This window comes from Gopherus flavomarginatus, chromosome 16 (genome assembly GCF_025201925.1).
Source record: "Gopherus flavomarginatus isolate rGopFla2 chromosome 16, rGopFla2.mat.asm, whole genome shotgun sequence".
Lineage (NCBI taxonomy): Eukaryota > Metazoa > Chordata > Testudines > Testudinidae > Gopherus > Gopherus flavomarginatus.
The window spans coordinates 8347067-8370266 of NC_066632.1; the positions used below are offsets into that span (position 1 = coordinate 8347067).

Sequence of the window (23200 nt, forward strand, 5' to 3'; positions counted from 1 at the left end):
GTGGAGGGCGAAGGGTCTGCACTTACTCTTGGGGAGTTCTGTAGCCATCTGGGTTGAATGCTGCAGAAATAGCCAGTGCCAGGGCTGGGAATCCATAGCCGACTGGGTACATGAATCTCTTCTTGAACCGGCTGGCGCTGGTGTAATTCACGACCGTCAGGTTCCTGACGGTGAGGAAGAGGTGCAGCCCCTCCAGGAACATCCAGCTGAAGCAGGCCAGGAAGAGGTAGTGTAGGGGGCCAGCAATGACAGCACACACCACCCGGAGGAGACAGAGAGCCCAGGGATACTGTAGCGAGGAAGGGAAATGCTGCACATGGGGGATATCTGCCTGGGCCACACGGGGATTCTTGTTAGCAGAGCTCTCCAGTTGTAGCGCTCCGTGACCCAGATGCAGGAAGGGAGCAGAGAGTAGTGGTTAGAGCAGGGGAGCAGGGCTCAGGGGAGCCAGGTTCTGTTCCCTGCCGTGCAACAGATTCCCTGGGTGATAGTGGGCAAGTCACTTCGTCTCCTTATTCTTCTCCTGTGACACAGGGATGGAGCTGGCCAAACTCCTGGGGATGAGGAGACTGAGGCCACTGTGCCCAGTCCCCCACCCCCAGGAACCTCCCCTGTGTCTGCACAGCCCAGAATCCAGGGAGCACAAGGGGTTCAAAGCCACACATCCCAGCCCTGCTGTGAGTAGAGGAACAGAGCAGGGGAGAATCAGGCCGTACCCGACTGTGTGTGCAGGTTACCGTGGTGAGGAAGAGCAGGTCGGCCAGGAAGAAGCAGAGGCAGAGCTGCAGGTGGAGGGAGGTGCTGACGGTGTGAATGGAGCAGCACAGGAGGAAGGTGAGGATGGGGAGGAAGACGCACGGCAGGGAGAGAGTCAGTCCCATGTAGGTGACAATGGTCAGTGGGGAACTCTCCTGTAACACAGCAAAGGGAGGATCACCAGTGAGCCCAGCCCAGCCCCCCTTGGCCCTGAGATCCTGAGGTTCCTATTCAAACTTTACCCCAGCAAAGCCACCAGAGGCTCAGGGTCCAGCCTTCTGAGCTGAGTCTGAGAGTGAGATACCTCCACTGCGGTGGGACTCATAAGGAGAGCGAAGCTGGAGAGACGGTCACAGCTGCAGGTGGTGTGAGTGCTGTTTGTGTGCAGAGCAGTGCAGCCATCTGGAAACCAGGTGCCTTTCCAGAGATGAATTTCCAGTGGATGCAGAAAGCCTCTTCCTTGGCTGGTCTTTGCCTGAAAACACAATAGCACCATCATCATCCTCACAAGATCACTGAGACAATGCTTTTTTATGTTTTTGTGGGTCTATATCCCACACAGTAACAAACTCAAAGCCACGTAGTGCCACATGTCTCTCCCCAAACAGCACCCAGTGCCCATGGGTCATTTTATGATGATCGTGGAGAGAGAACTCAGATCCCAGAGCTCCAAAAGCAAAGGCCCTGATTCCTGAGACTATTTGTTAGCTAAGGGCATGTGGAACACGGCTGAGCCATTCTCGTTCCATCCAGTAGATGGCAGTAGTACAACTGCCCCCCCCCAGCTCATTTCTGTATCAAAGAAAGCACTGTTTCATGCTGATTCCCTGAACCCCATGAGCCATAGGAAGCTGCTTTCTCATTAGTCTGGATCAGGGGTGAGCCAGGCAGAGCTGTTACCCCAGAGCACTTTCCACAATGAATCATAACCCAGTGTGACACAGTGCAAACCCTCGTAACCTCCCCCACTAAAACAGCCCCAGTGCATCAGGAATAAGGAGGTCTCTCCGCTTCTCAGACCCAGTGGGAGCCCAGAAAGGCAACACAATCCAAATGCTCAGTAGGGGAGCCCCAGAAAGGAAGCAAAGTGAGGGGATCTCCACACACTTCTATATGGTGCAGGGTCAAGTTTACAGGTCTGGAGAGGTGAATGCATCTCCCATCTCCAATGGCGCCACGCACCACTCGAACATTCCTCAGCTTCTCACCAGCTGGTTGATTTCCCTCACTGAGAAATGTCTCGTTAATGATGGAGTCCAGGGTGGAATAAGTAATACAAGCAACAGACGTGGAACAGGAGATACCTCATTCTGGAGACTGAGACAATGAAGGTGAAGAAAGAGCCAGCCAGGTGCAGCAAACAGGGGAATATCAGAGAGCACAGCTGCAGAGCCTATGGTTGGAGCTAGAGGGACACAGCGAGTTGTTCGGTGTTGTTTGTTTGTCTTCATGTAGCTGGAGTTTGGGGTCCCTGAACAGGTCAAGCGAGAGAAGTCTGTTCATGTCTCTTTGGGGGGCAGAACAAGAACCAACATCTGGAGGTTGAAGTCAGACAAAATGAAACTGGAAATAAGAGACCACAGCGAGAGTATAAGAACATAAGAACGGCCATACTGGGTCAGACCAAAGGTCCATCTAGCCCAGTATCTGCCTACCAACAGTGGCCACTGCCAGGTGCCCCAGAGGGAGTGAAGCTAACAGGCAATGATCAAGTGATCTCTCTCCCGCCATCCATCTCCATCCTCTGATGAACAGAGGCTAGGGACACAATTTTTACCCTTCCTGGGTAATAGCCGTTTATGGACTTAGCCACCATGAATTTATCCAGTTCCCTTTTAAACATAGTTATAGTCCCAGCCTTCACAACCTCCTCAGGTAAGGAGTTCCACAAGTTGACTGTGTGCTATGTGAAGAAGAACTTCCTTTTATTTGTTTTAAACCTGCTACCATTAGTTTCATTTGGTGACCCCTATTTCTTGTAAAATGGGAATAAGTAAATAACTTTTCCTCATCCACTTTCTCCACATCACTCATGATTTTATATACCTCTATCATATCCCCCCTTAGTCTCCTCTTTTCCAAGCTGAAGAGGCCTAGCCTCTTTAATCTTTCCTCGTATGGGACCCTCTCCAAACCCCTAATCATTTTAGTTGCCCTTTTCTGAACCTTTTCTAGTACTACAATATCTTTTTTGAGATGAGAAGACCACATCTGTACGCAGTATTTGAGATGTGGGCGTACCATGGATTTATATAAGGGCAATAATATATTCTCAGTCTTATTCTCTATCCCCTTTTTAATTATTCCTAACATCTTGTATGCTTTTTTGACCGCCTCTGCGCACTGCGTGGACATCTTCAGAGAACTATCCATGATGACACCAAGATCTTTTTCCTGACTCGTTGTAGCTAAATTAGCCCCCATCATATTGTATGTATAGTTGGAGTTATTTTTCCAGTGTGCATTACTTTACATTTATCAACATTAATTTCATTTGCCATTTTGTTGCCCAATCACTTAGTTTTGTGAGATCTTTTTGAAGAGCGATTAACCATTGGAACAAACTCCCAAGGGAAGCAGTGGATTCTCCAGCCCATGCTGTCTTCAGATCCGGACCGACTGCCCTTCTGGAAGGCACCAGGCAATTTAGACAAGCACAAGTTATTGAGCTCTATACACAAGGCCTGTTCTATACAGAAGGTCAGACCAGATGATCGAATGGTTCCTTCTGGGCTTAAACTCTGAGAGACACCCAATGACCAGCGAGACTGTGGCAGAATTGGGTATCGAACTGGTTAACCACTAGACCAGGCTACCTCCCCCCTCTGAGGCGAGGGAAACATTCCATCTTGGAAACATTAAGCTGCAGAAAGCTGAGGTGAAGACATAACTTTTCTCAGTGAAGACAAGCAGAGGAGTTGGCCAGGGAGGAGCTTTCCCTGGTGCTGGAGGATTCAGGAGCAGTATCAGGACTTGTCTACACTGCAAGTTACTGTGCTGCAAGCGATGTGGAGAATCTATGGTGCACCAGCTTGCTGTGCAATAACATCCCTTCTGGGCACTGCAGTAGCGCACTGAACTGCAGCAACACTCAGGGGATTTTACTGAGCCACAGGCTGGCGCGCTAGAGATTCACAACCTGGCTTGCAGAGCAGTATCTTGCCATGGAGACAAACTCTCAGTTAGGTCGTATCAGCCTGAAAGTGGGAGTTGAGGGGAAATGTTATTCTGGTTCCACCTGGGGAGATGCTCATTTCCAGCCTGGGGTTTAGCTGGGCTAAGAATTCCCTCCCGTTTCCATTCTCTGGGCCCACTTTATACCACAGAGGCCCTCTGCTGAGCCATCTCCCCTCTGAGCCCCCACCTCTGTGAGACAACCAGAAATGAAGATATCTGCACAGTCCCATGGACGACAGCCTGAGAACCACTGGCTCAGTTAGCAAGGTCCGCACTAGTGCTGGAGCCAGAGACGAGGGTCCTGGCCTGGAGATCCATGGGGACAGAGCAAAGATAGAACCAGGACTGGGGTTTGGTGCCTGGGAATCGCTCTGTGCTGCAGTTTGGTACCGGGGCATCTCCAGCCCCAAGATGGTAGCTTGTGCAGTTGCTATGGTGACTGTATCACAGTGAATGTCCATCGTCTCCTCCTGAGCTCTCAGCCTGATGGCCTCGCTGCCTGCACTTCAGTTCTCTGTGATGAGCTGAGTCTCACTACCTGGGAGGTGGGAAGTGACAGAGCTTCCTACTGTGAAACCACTTCCCTGGGAATCCATCTGTCTCCCTGTATCCCCTCCCCAAACTCTGGCTGTGTCTCCTTAGGGGTTCTGTATCCCCTCTGCACTCACCCAGCTGGTGGAGTGATGTTTGGAGCAGGGGCAGGGGGAGGTGCTGTTCTGTGTCTGTACTGAATGCACTGTATAATCTTCTATCCCATAGCACCTGAGAGCCACACAGCCCCTTCACCTATAAATCCTGTCCTCCCGTTCTGAGTCTTCGTCTCTGGAGACTGGAGTGCATTGGCCAGCATGGCCAGTTTCATGGCCTGCAGCCAAAGCGTCACAGCTGTTGCCACCTCTCCCTCGCTGGCACCGGCCTGGAGACAGCTGCTGTTCAGGAGGGAGTCGAAAGGGAGAATTTCTTCCTAGTGATGGGAAAGACTCACCTTGTGAGTGAGGAGTCTTGGGGCTCTGGTGCCACATCCTGTTTGGGGACATTGACGTCACTTAGGGACATTTGGGGTCAGACTGGCCTTTCCCAGCTCAAGCTGCTGCACCCAAATATGCACTCCCCACTAGAGCACGCAAGCACACATACCCAATAGACGGCATAGATATTTTCTAAAGAGTATCTAGCTACACATCCCTCTACTGTGAGACCCCTACATGAGCAAAGGGCTGTGGGATGCACCCAATTAGCTCTGGAGCACATCCAGGGCAGACCCTCTCACCTGCAATGATAACACCGCACTCCCATCTCTGCACATGAATGTAAAATCTCTGCAATTGAATTCATGAAAGAGTAAAGTCTGCTGCTGCTGATCTCCCTGTTAAAGTTGTTGGTGCATGAACTGTGCATTTCTGGCATTTCAGCCAAGTAGGTTTTCTTTTAGTTTAGCAGTAGTTCTGAATTTCCTGGGTTTCTGGTGCTTCCTTCTTTTTTTTTTAAATAATTGCAACAGTTTTGTGAGGTTCCTTTTTTAACTCTTAAGTTTCTGATGTTGGGTCTGGCCCATGCTGAAGGACAATGGCTTTGTGGCTAAGGCACAGGATGGGGACTCAGGGAATCTGCGTCCAGCTCCTGGCTCTACTGTTGACTCTGGGTTCCCCTGGGCAGATCATGTAATGTCTTTGCACCTCAGTTTCCTCTTGAGCAAGGCACCTTCCTCTGTTTGGTTTGCAAGTGCTCAAGGACAAGAAGTGTCTGTGACTCAGTCTTTGGAAAGACCTGGCACAATGGGGAGGTCATCTTGGCTGGTGTTTCTAGGCACTACCATAATACAAATACTAAAGCTTTTAGTCTAGATGTTTCCATAGTGTTGGCAGAAACACTGAACAAAACACACAACAAATGAATGATCAGTTCAAAGGCACCTGCAGAGAGAAGTTCCTGTACCTCTCTATGAGTCCCGCAAACTCAGGGCTGCAGTTTAAGATGGGCACTTGAAGCAATGGAAAGAGAGGCGCAGACATTAGAGCTTTTACATCAGATCACATTGTGGGGAAAATCCCCTTATCTTCCCAACCGTGAAGGCTGCCCTCTGTCTGCATGCCAGTCCTGTGCTGCCAATAGCCTAGTAAGTGCCTGCTGCAAAACCCCTCTCCCTTCCTCCCCCTGTCATCCTGTCTTTCTCTCCCTCCATTTACACGCCCCTGTCTCCCTTTCCCTGCTCCTGTTCCTTTGGTCCCTCACATGACCCTGGGCTTCTGCCTCCCTTCAGCTGCTTAGAGCGTTTCACAAGGTGACGAAAGGAATTTAAGGCATATCCCTACAAATACATGGGGGCTGCTGGCCTTGAGCCTGAGCACCCTGTCTGGGATGGTGGGAGAAATTAATTCATTTTCAAAGTGTTGATCATGCTTAACTGCAGGTCCCAGTTAGGGAGAAAATTTGGGACAGAAGTGCAGCTGCTGGCGGAGAATATTTTATGCAGCAGCTGCACTTGAACTCTTCTCTTCTACAAGAGATGCTCCGGCAGAATGGTAGCTCTGGCAAGAGAAGAGGCTATATGCCCCTGGTTCTCAAAATCAGGCTTGTGTGCACTTGCCTCCCTCTCCACCCCGTCAGTCAGGTTTTGTGCACCCAGGCCCCAATGAACCAATGACTTTTGTGCACAGCTGGCTGTGATGTTGCACTCTATATGTTTATGAAAATATGCTTATGAGTGTGAATCATAGAATCCTAGAATATCAGGGTTGGAAGGGACCTCAGGAGGGCATCTAGTCCAACCCCCTGCTCAAAGCAGGAGCAATTCCCAACTAAATCATCCCAGCCAGGGCTTTGTCAAGCCTGACCTTAAATATATAATGTAACTGGACTATGCTTTATGCAAAAGGTCTCTTGTAAGGTATCATTACAAAACTTATAATCTACTGAGTGTGTTCATCCTATTTGTATGACTGTATCATTCTTGTATCTAAATCTAGAAATATAATGTCTAATTCTGAAGTCCTATTGTAATTATGCAAAGTGTGGGCCGTTAATAATGACTTGGAATCTTGATGGCTCCCAATAACTAGAACGATTGACTGTAGATGGCTCTGTTTACCTACAAGCCTCCAGAGACAAAGGATTCCCACCTTTTGCCAAAGCTATAAAAGTGGGTGGAACAGAACGAAGGGGTCCCAGTCATGTGGAATCCCTGGCTTTCCACCTAAGATGCCTGCTGGAACTAACAAGGTCTGTACCAGGGGAAAGGACTGGGCCAAGACTAAGAAGGAATCTAGTCTGTGAGAGAAGCTTATTGGATCATTGCTGAGGGTGAGATTTACCTGTATTCAGTTTCTTAAATGTATTAGGCTTAGACTTGTGTGCTTTGTTTTATTTTGCTTGGTAACTTACTTTATTCTGTCTGTTATTACTTGAAACCACTTAAATTCTACTTTTTATACTTAATAAAATCACTTTTATTTATTAATTATCCTAGAGTAAGTAATTAATACCTGAGGGAGTAAACAGCTGCGCATATTCCTCTATCAGTGTTATAGAAGGCAGACAATTCATGTGTTTACTCTGTATAAGCTTTATACAGAGTAAAATGGATTTATTTGTGGTTTGGATCTGATTGGGAGCTTGGTGTCTGTGTCCTGGAGACAGGAGCACTTTTTAAGCTGTTTTCAGTTAAGTCTGCAGCTTTGGGGGCATGGTTCAGACCCTGGGTCTGTGTTGCAGGAGGCTTGCATGTCTGGCTGAACAAGACAGGGTTCTGTAGGCCGAAACTGACAGAGAAAATGGGTTTAGAGGTAGTCTCAGCACATCAGGTGGTAGTCCCAAGGGGGGTCTCTGAGACTGAACCCATCACAGTGGCATAGTTGTGCTTGGACACACATTGCCACAGGTTAACTGGGTTTTTGGATCAGAACCACACACTTGTCAAAATTTAATTTTGATATTGGAGAGTTTAAGGGTTAACAATCAGTTACAGTGAGTGACCCATGATCAAGATCCTGACAGAAAAAGCCTGGAAGAATTTTGCTTACAGAGAGGGTTGTATTTTAAGCAAAAGGCTCCAAAGGAGGAACTGAAAAATCTGTTAATTCACAGTGATAAGGAAGTAGACCCAGGGAAAATGCTTGCAGTGAGAATCCAGCAGCTAGAACTTGAATAAAAGCAAAAATAGCTGATATCGAAGGAGAAGCTGCTGAAAAACAATGCCTTGGTTTTGAACGTGAACAAAAAATGGCAGATATTCGATTGCAGGAACCAGAAGCTAAGGCAAAAGTGGACAGACTGAAGCTCCAACTCAAGAGAATAAAGGAACAACAGGAACTGTATCATACCGAAAAAACAGTTCTTTTCAACAACAAAGATGGGGATAGTATCTATCCAGTTTGTAACAATGTTGCTATGTTGTTTGACTCTAAGCAGTTGTCTGTGTGTAACCAAATTTACCCCAACATTTCCACCTTTTATGTAAATACTTTTACTGTGAGCTCTGGTGAAGGTAACCCCATAACTTGTCCAGAGAATGTAAAAGTCAATGGTTTAGGGCAAATTACAGTTTCTAACATTACTCTTGTTAAAACAGATTTTGTCAAAGAGGAAGATTATTTACCAAATCAAAGTGTGAATATTGTGATCCTCTATGAGTTTACTGTACGTGTGCCTTTAGCCAGAATCCCTCTTGAATGGAATGGTGTTAAACATGAAGTTATAGCTGATGTAAGGAAGTTATTGCCTAAGGATCTTTTGATTGGGGATGATATTAAAATGTTGTTTGGTCAAGTTGATGACATAAATCAGTCACAGGAAAGAAATAGTCCTGAACCTGTGTCTACTAGGGGCAAGGATTGGCCTGTGGAGAGTTTCTCCAAATGTTTGTCTGAGGAAGTTGGCTGTTTATCTGCACAAAGAAGCAGTGCATTATAAGGAAGAAATTTCTGAGTGTCTGGCTGGTATCTCAGAAGTAAATCTGGCATTAGATAAGACTCAGGAAGATGTTTCTCTAGAGCAAATTAAATTTGGCAATGAGGTTAAAGCCCTACCTGAGAAGGAAGGGGTACATTCTTGGTGAGTGGTGGGTTGTTGGCAAGGTTAGTGGAACATGAGTATCCCAATACCTTACCTGTTACCAGTGTGGAGAATTGTGATAGTGACGGAAATGTGCCTTTGTCTGTTAGGGGTAATGACTTGCCCTTGAAGGGAGATCCCCCAATCTCCAAGCAATTTTCTGTGAATAGCCATGTGTGCTGGGACAAAGAAAAGGATATCCCAAGCTGTTTGTCTGTTAAAGAGGAATGTTTCTTCAGGTCTTTTCTGCCTGTAAAGCAGACAGAAGAAGCCTGTCAGCCTATGACGGCTGACAATTTATCAGTTGACCCAGCGTTGATTCTGGATACAACTAAAGCCCAGAAAGGAAGTGGTCCTGAATTTGTGTCGGCTAGGGATGGAGACATTGTAACTAGTCTGCATCCTGTTAATGCCAGAAATAGCTCCCAGAGACCAAGCAATTCTGGTGCTTCTATTTTGCCTGTTGCTAGTGTGTTGCTGGGTGAAGATATGACAACTCTAACCAGGTTGATATCATAGCCAGAGCACAAGGAGAGCATGAAGGTAATTTAATTGTGTTAGACACTAACAGTGTGGAAACTTGTAACAAGTAGGAAATGATTCCTGAGCTTGTGTTGGCAAAGGGAGAGAAAGTGCTTCTAACCTTTTATCTAGTAAGTCTCTCAGCTTGCCTGAAAAGGGGTTATGTAAAAATCCTCATGATGGGTCAGAGATGATTCTGGATTTAAGTGAGACCTAGAAAGAGTCTGTTGTTGCCAAGGAAAATGTTTCTTTAGAGCAAGCCCTAGGGGAAAAGGGTAAGGGCAGAATTTCTATTAAAAATGTGTGGTTTCTTAGAAAGATTCCTGAAGAGAAAAATCTTCAGGGTAGTTTTTGCAAGCAGTTTTCTGCAAGTGATGAGTGTGGAAGTGATTTGATTGAGTTAACTGAGGGTGAATCACTGTATAGAGAAAGCAACAGTTTGTTTGGGAGACTTGTTTCAGTTCCTAACTGCCAGAGTCTGTCTGAGGTGTATAGACCCACTGACTTTGCTTTGGAAAGGCTCTGTGTGGTTAGCTTTGCGAAGGTTTTAGATGGAATAAAAATGGTCAGGGAATTTTAACAGCCCTATGACCAACTGGCTGTGCTTGAACAGCTTGTTGGGAAGACAGTGTTGTTGGGACAGGAATGTCTCCATATTGATTCTTTGAGTAAGCAGTCTGTGACTCAGGTCCTGAGGAAAGATGTAGGTTACTGGTTTTTCAGAGCAGAACAATCTTATGACGGAACTCACAAGGATGCAGGGCAGAGCAGGCAAACTCTCACTCTTAGACACTTTGAATTTGTTTGGTGTCTCTTTAAAACAGAGTCCAGTCTCTAAGTTGCTGGTGGTGGTAGATTCACAAGCAAGCATGCAGCAGGGAGTCTCTGTAGATGTTCATAGCACAGAGGGGCTGCAGTTGCTGAACACACCTAGCCAGCAAAGGAATTTCTGTGAGCAGGAAGTGTCAGTTTTCAATTATCTAGGAAAAAGGTGGGGAGGAAAAGAACGGAATCCTGCTTAAGGGAAGAATGAGGGTCCAGCCTTGAAAAGCTAGTGTTTGTGTTGATGCAAATTACCTGACTGACTGGCGGGAGAAAGACTTGCCTGGATCTATTAGCAAAAAGGACACACTCAGCCGGCCAATGGATTCTGTTAAGCAATAGAGCTCAGATTTTGACCCACTGGAACAGGGAAAAAGGGGAAAAGTTTATCATGCTAAAGAAAGCCACAGGTTAACCCTAAAATGCCAAAACCCCAATGATAGTGAGCCAAAGGTATGGCATAACAAAAATTTGATGTTAATGTTAATGCTAATATTAACTTTTGTGACTGTGGCGCTGACACCAAGAACTGTAAAAATGTACAACATGCATATAGTTTTGGAAAAGCCCTTGAATATGTTGGGGGTGATACATATAAACTCATTATGTTGTAAAAGCCTTCATGGTTATACTGTTTCATTACATAACAACACACACTATGTTAAAAGACCTGGTGATACTGATATTTCACAGTCAGTGCCTGTATCTAATCTTGAAACAGTACACAGCAGAAAAACCACTACATGCTTGAACTGCTGTGCAAAAAAGGAAACTGAGGTACAACTCCTCATAGCCTTCTTGGCTGAATACCAGAGTAAGTGCTTTCTGAAGAACATTAATGGCTATGTTAACTTAACACATAGACCAAACCCTAGAATCACTGAAGTGTTTCACAAATTATGGATAAGTTTTTAACTTGGGCCAAAGCAGGAATCAATAATTTGGCCTCACAAAGAATTCAGTGTAAACACAGCTCATATCAATGTTGGAAGGTCCCAAAGGTGTATCCAGGAGCTCTAATTTCGCCGTCTCACATTGAGGGTGTGACACATGGCTAGAAAGGGTTAAACATCCTGCAAAAGGAATAACCCCCAAAAGACATGTAGGGAGATAATGTTTGTGTTTTTGTGTGTTTACATATGTATGACTAGGGTTCACATTGTAATCAACAGTCTCTGTCTGTGCTGTATTCTGATATCATTTAAATGATTTATAAACATGGGATATCTCGGTATTCATCTCTCTGTGAAATGTACTGTGAATGGTGAAGGAAAAACCAAATGGCCTTATGTTAATTTGTATAGCTAAGTACCGATGATGGACCTCCTTCAATGTCATCCTAATTATCTTTTGTTCCCCAAGGGAATCCCAACTTGTCAAAGAGGACATGAAGTTGTGTAAAAGATCCTTGGGTCCTGATTCTGTCTTCTCAGATCTGCTTAGACTTCATCAGGGGAAGTTTGAGTCACAAGACCAAGGCCCCAGTTATGTGCGCATAGTGTTAGCAATATTGCACCCCATCATGTTTTCAGGCACTCAGGGACTAGGAACCCAGAACTTTGCTAGGACCCCTATGAATGACATCATAAGGCTTAAATATCAGGGAGGACTAGCTCAGTGGTTTGAGCATTAGCCTGCTAAACCTAGGGTTGTAAATTCAATCCTTGAGGGGGCCACTTAGGGATTTGAGGATTGGTCCTGCTTTGAGCAGGGGGTTGGACTTGAAGTCCCTTCCAACTCTAATAATCTATGATTCTACGGTACTGGAAGGGGGTGTGACCAGAGACAAACAGGGATTTTACATGTACTGCCTCCACCATGGACAGAGTCAGACTCCAGCAGTAAGTTCAGGAGGAGGGTGTGACATTGCACTCTATATGTTATGAAAATATGCTTATGAGTATGAATATGATGTAACTGGAATATGCTTTATGCAAAAGGTCTCTTGTAAGGTATTATTACAAAGCTTATAATCTGCTGAGTGTGTTCATCCTGTTTGTATGAATGTATCATTTTTGTATCTGAAACTAGAAATATGAAGTCTAATTCTGAAGTCCTATTGTAATTATGCAAAGTGTGGGCCGTTAATAATGACTTGGAATCTTGATGGCTCTCATTAACTAGAACAATTGACTGTAGATGGCTCTGTTTACCCGCATACATGCGGACCAGTCTTGGAAGAATTGAGACTAGGAGTTTCACAGGACATGTGAACATGTCACATGATACTGGAATCCATCTTAAACCTGGTGCTTTTCCATTTAGAAGGAGCGTTGGGAATCCAGAGAGAGACAAAGGATTCCCGCCTTGTGCCAAAGCTATAAAAGGGGGTGGAACAGAACGAAGGGGTCCCAGTCATGTGGAATCCCTGGCTTTCCACCTAAGATGCCTGCTGGAACTAACAAAGTCTGTACCGGGGAAAGGATTGGGCCAAGACTAAGAAGGAATCTAGTCTGTGAGAGAAGCTTATTGGATCATTGCTGAGGGTGAGATTTACCTGTATTCAGTTTCTTAAACGTATTAGGCTTAGACTTGTGTGCTTTGTTTTATTTTGCTTGGTAACTTACTTTGTTCTGTCTGTTATTACTTGAAACCACTTAAATCTTACTTTTTATACTTAATAAAATCACTTTTGTTTATTAATTATCCCAGAGTAAGTAATTAATACCTGGAGGAGTAAACAGCTGTGCATATCCCTCTATCAGTGTTATAGAGGGTGAACAATGTATGAGTTTGCCCTGTATAACCTTTATACAGAGTAAAACAGATTCATTTGTGTTTTGGATCCGATTGGGAGCTGGGTGTCTGTGTGCTGGAGACAGGAGCACTTTTTAAGCCATTTTCAGTTAAGTCTGCAGCTTTGGGGGCATGGTTCAGACCCTGGGTCTGTGTTGCAGGAGGCTTGCATGTCTGGCTCAACAAGGCAGGGTGCTGGAGGCCTAAACTGACAGAGAAAACAGGCTTAGAGGTAGGTGACAGTCCCAAGGGAGTCTCTGTGACCCAACCTGTCACACTGGCCTCCATCCATCAGGTTTCTATGCACCAGGAACAGCCAGTGAAAGTGAACAGAGAATGGCACACTCAAGAGTGATATTTACCATACTCCTGATCCGCTGACCCACTTCACTCCCTTTATATGAACACTGACCACATGTCCCCTGGGGTGGGGAGTCCTTCATAGGTGTAGGGCCAATGTATCTAGTTCTTTCAGCCTCCCCTCCAGCTCCAGCATAGCGGGCGGGGCAGGCATGGGGACCATTACCAGTTGGCAGACCCCAGACTGTACCAGAGTCCACCAGGGCTGGTGTAGAACCAGCCAACAAGCACTAAGAGGTTCCTGGGAAGAGCCAAGACCTGGGTCTTAAGCTGGTTAGCTATGTTTCATGTTGAAAGGCACAGTAGTGGCTCAGTGCAGAAGGGCCCTCCCACTCCGTGTCCTATGGAGGCTACCCCACCTCAGTATGTCACTGATATGTCGGACACTGTGGGGAAACAGTCAATTAGCCCAGACCCTGGATCAATGCGGGGCAACAAAGAGTCTAAGGCTCAGGCTTCTGGCCTGAGGAAGTGGAGACTGCCACCCCTGGGTTGGGGTTGCAGGGGGACGCAGGCCCACCACTCCACTACCCTAGCAGTGACAAAGTGCTTTGTCACTGGGTCACTGGGGATCCACGCCACAACACGCTGACTCACCCTCTGTCAGAGTTGCGGCCAGACAGGGGTCTACTACCCCTGGGCCACTTCCACTCTCCCCTTCTTGGTGTGAGAATGGATCGAGGCTGAAGGTGGTTTCCAGGTCCATGAGCAAGTTCTCGGGGATCTGGTCCGTCGGTGGTCTGGACCAGTCGTCCTTTCCCTCCGGGGTCAGGTCTGACAGTGGTTTGGGCAGTCTGGGCCAGTTGTCTACTTCCTCCAGGTCTGAATTAGCTAGTGGGCCCAGTGGCCCAGGCCAGTCCTCTGCTTCCTCGGCACCCTCCACCACTTCCCAGCTTGGGAGGCCACAAGAGGCGTCTGGGGTCTCTCCAGAGGTTGCCTCCCTACTGAGCTTTCTCAGCTGCCTTTTATACTTCCTGTGTTTCTCACCCACTTCCTGAGGGGCTCAGTGCAGGGGCCCTCCCACTTGGGTCACCCCACCTCAGTACACACTCTGACCTTAAGTCCGGCTCCAGATCTTCAGGACTGGGCTCTTGGCTTTCCCCTAGGTGAGACAGAAAGTCCACATTAGCATTCTATTTCTCCATGCGGTGTCAGATAGTGAAGACATACGCAAGGTGAGGTACCATCTCATCAACTGAGTGTTGGCGGTTTTCATGGTGCCCAACCACCTTAAGGGCTCATGATCGGTTATCAGAATGAAGGGTTTCCCCGAAAAGGTAGTGTCTAAGGGCCTCAATCGCCCATTTGATGGCAAGGGCCTCCCTTTTTATAACTGCATAGTGGCATTCTCGGGGGAAGAGCTTCCGGCTAATTTAGAGAACAGAGTGCTCCTCCCTATCCACCTCCTGGGGTAAGAACACTCCTAGTCCCACCTCTGAAACATCTGTCTGGACCAGGAACTCTTTGTGAAAATCAGGGCTGAATAGTACAGGTTCCTGACACAGGTTCTCCTTGAGGGTTTGGAATTCCTGTTCAGATTCCACCGACCATTGTACTAGAAGTGGGATGTCCTTAGTTAAAAGAGCTGTGAGGGAAGCCGCGATGGATGCGAACTTGGGGATGATTCATCGATAGTATCCTGCTATGCCCCAAAACTGCCATTCCTGCCGCTTTGTAGTTGGCAGTGGGCAGACCTGCAGGTGTTGGACTTTCCCTATGAGAGGCCATATGAGGTTTGCCGTAGAGTATATCTCAGGTAGGTAGTTTCCTGCCATCCAATCTGACATTTCCTCATGTGCTGAAAGGAGCTGGGGCCCAATGGAGGCCAAAGGGCATCCGCACAAACTGATACAGCCCCATCACAGTGGTGAACATCGTCTTCTCTCTGGAACGGAGGTCCAGGCACATCTGCGAATACACTTTTGTGATTTCAAGTGTAGTGTTGACCTGAATTTTATGGGTTAATTGTTATGGCTCACCACTGATCGCATCCGACCAGAAGATTTGTAGGTTCTTGTCCAATTCAGACTACAGGGTCTGAGAACTCAGAGAGTTCTATATTGGGAGAAGAGTCTTGAGGAACTTGTGCCAAGATGGCATCAGAACACTTCACAGAGAGAACAAGGAACAGGCAGGTGCGTATTAAAGAGAGGGTCAAAAGGACAATGTGATGGGTAGATTTGATTGAATCTACATGATCAATGAGGGAGACAGCCCCCAATGAGCCAAGGGGCTGTAGCTCAATACATCAGTAGAGTTGAGTAATCTGTCCTGTAACTGTATAAAATTAGGTCCCGGAGTGCACATCTTTGTCTGGCCTAGAGGGCAGTGGAAAGTCCTGCCACTGACTGAGCCGGTCCATTGCCAGGGGGCACAAATTTGTAGTATGTCTTGTAGAGTCTACCGGAAACTATTACTGTGCTTCTTTTGACAATAAATCTGGCTTGGGTTCCTTCGTACCCTACTACAGTCTGTGGTCTCTGGCGGTTCTCTGGGGGCCTGCTGTGTCAGCGATCTGCGCAGAGCTGGGGCAGCACACAGAGGGAACATACATGCAGCCGACTGTTATCATCATCAAACAAGGGGAGAGAACCACACCAATAGCTACTAACAACACCAGCTTTGTGGTATACCCTGCAGTTACCAACCAGTTGCAGATGCTAGATACACCTGCTTAGTGTTGTGTATAGTTCCTCCCTTTGGTTCCCCAAAGTTCAGGGACCATTCCTATCTATGCCAAAGGTTACCAGCTGTTATGCTGATTTTCCTTAACTGATTGTACTTTTAGCTGTTTAGCGCATTTTACTGGAAACAGACCAGTAAGCTTCTTGCCTTTCAGCAAAACTTATTCATTAGGAAACACGTATTATATGCCTCAACACATCCTAATTTCATAGGAATTAATACTGATAAAATGCAAGAATGAAATGGATAAATTCAGAAAGAGAAACATATTATTTGATATGGCTGGCTGGATTAGTAGGATATAATAGCAAGCAAAATAATCCTGTGGGCTACAGTGGTGACGTAATTGGCAGTTCCCAGATTGTTGAGGAGCTCATCAATCCGCGGCATTGGATAGGTGTCAAACTTTGAGATTGCATTTATGTTCCGAAAGTCGATACAGAAGCGATGGCTCCCATTGGAGTTTGGGACTAGTACAATGTGGCTGTGCCACTTGCTTCATGACTGCTCAATAACCTCCAATTCTACCATCATTTTGACCTCCTTCTCCATGATCTCTCACATCTGCCACAGGAGGGGGCATGTCGCTTCCTGGAACACCTGTCCAGGGGTTGTCTGGATCGTGTGCTGTACAATGGTGGTCTGGCCAGGGCATGTGGTGAAAGTCTTCCGGAAGGCTTCCAGGAGGCGCTAAGCTTGTTACCATTGATCAGCCAACAGCATGTCGCCCAACTGGGGCTCCATCTTGTCCAGCTCAGGCACTTGGGGCTCTAGGGCTGCTTCAGGTGGGTAGGGGGCAATTAGCAATCCTTCCCAGGCATGTCAGGATTCAAGAGGTTCACATGGTACACCTGTTTCTTCTTCCTCCTCTCGGACTGGTGAACCCTCATAGGTGACAGGCCCCGCGTGAGGGACAATTTTGGGCCTTGCCACCAGGCTAGGAGCTTCAACTCTTCTGATGGGAGTAGTAGAAGTACCCGGTCCCCGGGCTCAAAGCTTTTTGTTCAGGCCCAGTGGTTATAGCACCGCTTCTGGATCCTTTGGGCCACCTGAAGATTTTCTTGGGCAAGGGTCCCGGCTCAGTCAAGCCGGGCTCGCAGTTGCAATACACATTGGAGAAACCCCTGGGCAGTTGAGGGGGTGTACTCCCAGGCCTCTCTCCTCAGATCCAGTACCCTGCAGGGTTGGCATCCATACAAGAGTTCAAAGGGGGAGAACTTGGTGGATGAGTGGGGTACTAGGTTCGGACCTCCTGGTTCTGGGGGTCCCGCTCTACTCGATAGAGGAGAATGGCTATAATCTCAAACCATGGCCACTGCAGTGCTCTCTGGGGTCTACTACAGTCCTGTTGATGTGGGACACTTGGTTATAGGCATGCTTAAGGGTGGGGTCATCCCACTGGTCTTGAGGAAAGTTGGACGGGAGGTTCTCGCAGAGCCTTCCCCCACTGGATCTGGGGGCCAGGTTTGGGTCCAGGACTCATCGGGGTTTTCTTTTCCCTGTTTCTCTTTCTCTGGTTCACAGTGTCCCTCTCCGCTGGCCTCAAGGCCCTGGTTTGCCACTGCATCTTCCCCTAGAGCTGTCAGGAGAAGGTCATTAAAGCCCAGCCAGTCCCGTCCAAGAATGATGGGATAGGCAAGGGTGGGGGTCAACTCTACTATCATCTCCTCAGTCAACCCATTTGTCATTAAAAGTACCCAGACCTGGGGGTGCCCTTTTATTTCTCCGTGAACACACTGGTGTCAAATCTCTCTTCGGTCCTTTTCAGGTTCGGGATGACTCCCTGCCATACAAGGATCTGACCACATCCCAAATCCAGGAGGGCCATGACTGGCTTGGCGTCTACTTCCATCGGTGTTGTCAGCTTCGGGGAGGATGGCTTGCGGGCCCAGGATTCCCCAGTGCAGACCTGGCTAAAGCTACAATACATCTCAGGGCATTCATGCTGTAAGTGTCCTAATCTGCCACACATGAAGCAGGGCCACATGTGAAGCAGGGCCACATGTCTGAATGTGCTGACTGGGGCACTGCTTCTGGAGGTGGGCTCCGATGATAGTCCAGGCCCACTGGGCTCAAGGATCCCCAAGAGGTGCGCCCTGTGGATGAAAGGAGGGAGGCAGGTTACAGGTGTGGTTCTCTGAGTTGCCTGCACGCAGGCACTTTTTAGTCTGGGTCTAGGTCTCTGGGTCAATGCTGGGGTCATCGCTGTAATTGTGGCACACAAAGCCCAGGCTCCCAGCCCAATGGGATCTTCAACAGCCAAGAATTCCTCCACCAAGGTGACGGCCATGCTTAAAGTTTTTGGGTGATGTCGGAGTACCCATGCCCTACCGCGGGGCCAGAGAGTCTGGGTGAATTGCTCCAGAGCCACTTGCTTGGTGATTTCTCTCGCTGAATGCCACTCCAGGAGCAACCATCACCAGCAGAGGTCCTCTATCTCATGGGCAACGATGCGAGGTTGGTCCCCTAGAGGGTAGGTCACCTTTCAGAGCTGCCGAAAGTAATCATAGAATCACAGAATATCAGGGTTGGAAGGGACCTGAGGAGGTCATCTAGTCCAACCCCCAGCTCAAAGCAAGACCAATCCCCAGCTAAATCATCCAAGCCAGGGCTTTGTCAAGCCGGGCCTTAAAAACCTCTAAGGATGGAGATTCCACCACTTCCCTAGGTGATCCATTCCAGTGCTTCACCACCCTCCCAGTGAAGTAGTGTTTCCTAATATCCAGCCACCATCCCCCTCTGAAACTTGAGACCATTACTCCTTGTTCTGTCATCTGCTATCACTGAGAACAGTCTAGATCCATCCTCTTTGGAATCCCCCTTCCACGTAGTCGAAAGCAGCTATCAAATCCCCCCTCATTCTTCTCTTCTGCAGACTAAACAATCCCAGTTTCTTCAGCCTCTCCTCATAAGTCATGTGCTCCAGCCCCCTATTCATTCTTGTAGCCCTCCGCGGGACTCTTTCCAAATTTTCCATATCCTTCTTGTAGTGTGGGGCCCCAAACTGTACACAGTACTCCAGATGAGGCCTCACCAATATAGAATAGAGAGGAATGATCACGTCCCTCAATCTGCTGGCAATGCCCCTACTTATACATCCCAAAATGTCATTAGCCTTCTTGGCAACCAGGGCACACTGTTGACTCATATCCAGCTTCTCATCCACTGTAACCCCTAGGTCCTTTTCTGCAGAACCGCTGCCTAGCTGCTCAGTCCCTAGTCTGTAGCAGTGAATGGAATTCTTCCATCCTAAGTGCAGGACTCTGCACTTGTCCTTGTTGAACTTCATCAGATTTCTTTTGGCCCAATCCTCTAACTTGTCTAGGTCCCTCTGTATCCTATCCCTACCCTCCAGTGTATCTACCACTTCTCCCAGTTTAGTGTCATCTGCAAACATGCTGAGGGTGCAATCCATGCCATACACCAGATCATCAATGAAGATATTGAACAAAACCAGCCCCAGGATTGACCCTTGGGGCACTCCACTTGATACCGGTTGCCAACTAGACATGGAGCCATTGATCACTAGCCATTGAGCCCAATGATCTAGCCAGCTTTTTATCCACCTTATAGTCCATTCATCCAGCCCATACTTCTTTAACTTGCTGGCAAAATTACTGTGGGAGTCCATATCAAAAACTTTGCTAAAGTCAAGGAATAACATGTCCACTGCTTTCCCCTCAGCCATTATCTCATCATAGAAGGCCATTAAGTTAGTCAGGCATGACTTGCCCTTGGTGACTCCACGCCGACTGTTCCTTATCACTTTCCTCTCCTCTAAGTGCTTCAAAATTGATTCCTTGAGGACGTGCTCCATGATTTTTTCAGGGACTGAGGTGAGGCTGTTTGGACTGTAGTTTCCCAGATTCTCCTTCTTCCCTTTGTTAAAGATGGGCACTACATTAGCCTTTTTCCAGTCATCCGGGACGTCCCCTGATCGCTATGAGTTTTCAAAGATAATGGCCAATGGCTCTGCAATCACATCCGCCAACTCCTTTAGCACCCTTGGATGCAGCGCATCTGGCCCCATGGACTAGTGCTCATCCAGCTTTTCTAAATAGTCCAGGGGGAAAATGGGAGCCTCTCCTCCCCCCAGTTTTAAACCTCTCTTTCTGTGGCCTGCCCTCAATAGATGCCTGAGTCTGTTCAAAGGCATCAGCTAAAAAAGGCATCTCATCCAGAGACTTTACATTTTTTCCCATAGACACTGCTTTACTTCGGCCTTACATATGCTTAGAAAATGCTTTTGAGCAACAAGATCAAGCATTCCTTCAAAACTTGCCACCTTTTTACCCCTCACCCATTTCCCCAACAAATCTCTCATTTTGTTTACATATTCCCCATTACTCATACCAATAGCCCTCTTAAGATTCCTAAAATTAACTCTATATGTTTCAGGGGTAATCTGAAAACTTTGCAAAACAGTATCTTTCAATTTACAATAGTGTAAAGCATGTTCAATAATCATTCCATTGAATATATTTCGAGCGTTACCAGTTATTTGCAATCAGGGTAGGAACTCTCTTATCATCAGGGATTTCATGTATTACACACAGCCTTTCGAAAGTAGTCAGATATTCAGCAATATCATCCTCCTCACCGTATGCAGGACATAAGTGTTCCCATTTGTGGATTTTTGGAGTGATGGGAGTCATTGGGGTTAGGGGGTTCTGGTTCTGCTTCTGCTTCTCTAGCAGGTCCAGTTGGTGTTTTTGCACTCTGTCTTTCTCTTTCTTCTCTCTCTTTCTTCCATGACCCTTCTGTGTGCAGCCTCCTCCCTGGCTGCCAGGGGCGGCTCTAGGTATTTTGCCACCCCAAGCACAGCAGGCAGGCTGCCTTCAGCTGCTTGCCTGTGGGAGGTCCCCGGTCCCGCGGATTTGGCAGCACGCCTGCGGGAGGTCTGCCAAAGCCGCGGGACCAGCAGACCCTCCGCAGGCATGCTACCAAAGGCAACCTGCCTGCTGCCCTCGCCACGACCAGCAGAGCATCCCCCGTGGCTTGCCACCCCAGGCACGCGCTTGGCGCGCTGGTGCCTGGAGCTGCCCCTGCTGGCTGTCTCTGCCTTCATAGCCCTTCTGTGTGCAGCCTCCTCTCTGGCTGCCTCCCTGCTCACCACATTCAAAACTCGCGGTCCTTTTCATTCTCTGCACCTTTCAATCTGGCCAGCTCTAGTTTTGTAGCTGCCTCACTGGTATCATTTTTCTGCTTTCTTGTGCTTATTTCCCTCACCTGAAATAAACAAACAGAAAATAACAAAACTATGACCTCCTCCAGACTGTTCTTAGCCACTGCACTTAAGATTCAGTTAAAATCACAAATATCAGTGTTTCAAGTGTGAACTCCAATTGGAGTAACAAGCTGCCCATGCAACCCTGCTAGCTGCGCCACTGTGATGTTCCCCTGGTGTTATCTGGACTGGTGATCTGCTAGGTCACTCCAATCCTTGACTCTGAGAGCCAGCGTTACCCTGCTCTTCTGTGAGAACCCTCACTCCGGGGTTGTTCATGCACAGCCTCTGGCATGTAAGCTGCTTCTTGGATTGTGCAACCGAATGACACTAGCCAATGTCTCTGGTCCCAGACACAAACCTAGGTACCTCCATCTTGCAGTGTCCAGTTATGCCTGCTGGACACTGAAAGCTTATATGCGTTCATCAGTATAACAAAGAAATTGATATGTACCAAGCTTGTTATTCCAAGGAGAGTCTATACCAAGGAGAGTCTCTGACAAGCTTCAAACCAAACACACTGCTTCAGGTAGAATAAACAAACAGATTTATTAACTACAAAGATAGATTTTAAGTGTTTATAAGTCAAAGCATAATAAGTCAAATTTGCTCAAATGAAATAAAAGCATTTTGTGCAAGTAACAAAATGTTCAAACAAACTGCTGTTCAAAACAGTTTCAATGCTGTTCAAAGGCATTAGCTAAAAAAGCCATCTCATCCACAGTCTTTACGTCTTTGTCCCATAGACCCTTCTTTACTTCAGCCATACATATGCTTAAGAAACGCTCTTCAGCAACAAGATCCAGCATTCCTTCAAAACTTGCCACCTCTTTACCCCCACCATTTCCCCAACAAACCTTTCTTTTTTTTTTCTTGTGGAAATCCCACAACTCTTTAGGTAATTAGGTAATTAGCTCCACTGCTTAACTAACCTTACAGTTAGGATCTAAATCTACCTTGCTGCAATTTAAGCCCATTGCTTCTTGGCATGTCCTTAGTTGTTAAGAAGGACAATTTATCACCCTCCTCTTTATAACAACCTTTTATGTACTTCAAGATTGTTATCATGTGTGTCTCCCCTCCCCCAACCACCCTCAGTCTTCTCCAGACTAGACAAACCCAGTTTTTTCAATCTTTTCTCACAAGTCATTTTTTCTAAACCTTTAATTGTTTTTGTTGCTGTCTTCTGGATTTTTTCCAGTTTATTCACATCTTTCCTGAAATGTGGTGCCCAGGACACACTACTCCAGTTGAGGCCTTATCAGTGTTGAGTAGAGTGGAAGAATTACTTCTAATGTCTTGCGTACAACACTCCTGCTAATATATTTGAGAATTATGGGTTTTTCTTTTTTTGAAACAGTAGTACATTGTTGATAACCCGTAGGAGAACACTTCAATCTCTCTGGTCACTCAACAACAGACTTAAAAGTGGCAATTCTTCAACAAAAATCTTCAAAAACAGAGTCCAATGAGAAACCGCAGAACTGGAATTAATTTGCAAACAAGACACCATCAAATTAGGCCTGAATAAAGACTGGGAGTGGATTGGTCACTACAAAAACTAATTTCCTCCTGCTGATACTCACACCTTCTTGTCAACTGTTTGAAACGGGCCACCTTCTTTACATTGGCCTCATTAGCACTACAAAAGTGATTTCCACCCCTTCTTGTCAACTGTTGGGAATAGCCCATTTCCACCTTAATTGAATTGACTCATTATTACTGACTCTCCACTTGGTAAGGCAAGTCCCATCTATTCATATGCTGTGCATTTATACCTCCCTACTGTATGTTCCACTCCATGCATCTGATGAAGTGAGTTGCAGCCCACGAAAGCTCATGCCCAAATAAATGTGTTAGTCTCTA

General features: G+C 46.9%; 1 pseudogene; it reads right to left on the reverse strand.

Moving 5' to 3' along the window:
- Positions 1–16851, reverse strand: part of LOC127035557 (adhesion G protein-coupled receptor E3-like) — a 161217-nt pseudogene extending 144366 nt beyond the window's left edge.
- Positions 16852–23200: the final 6349 nt, after the last annotated feature.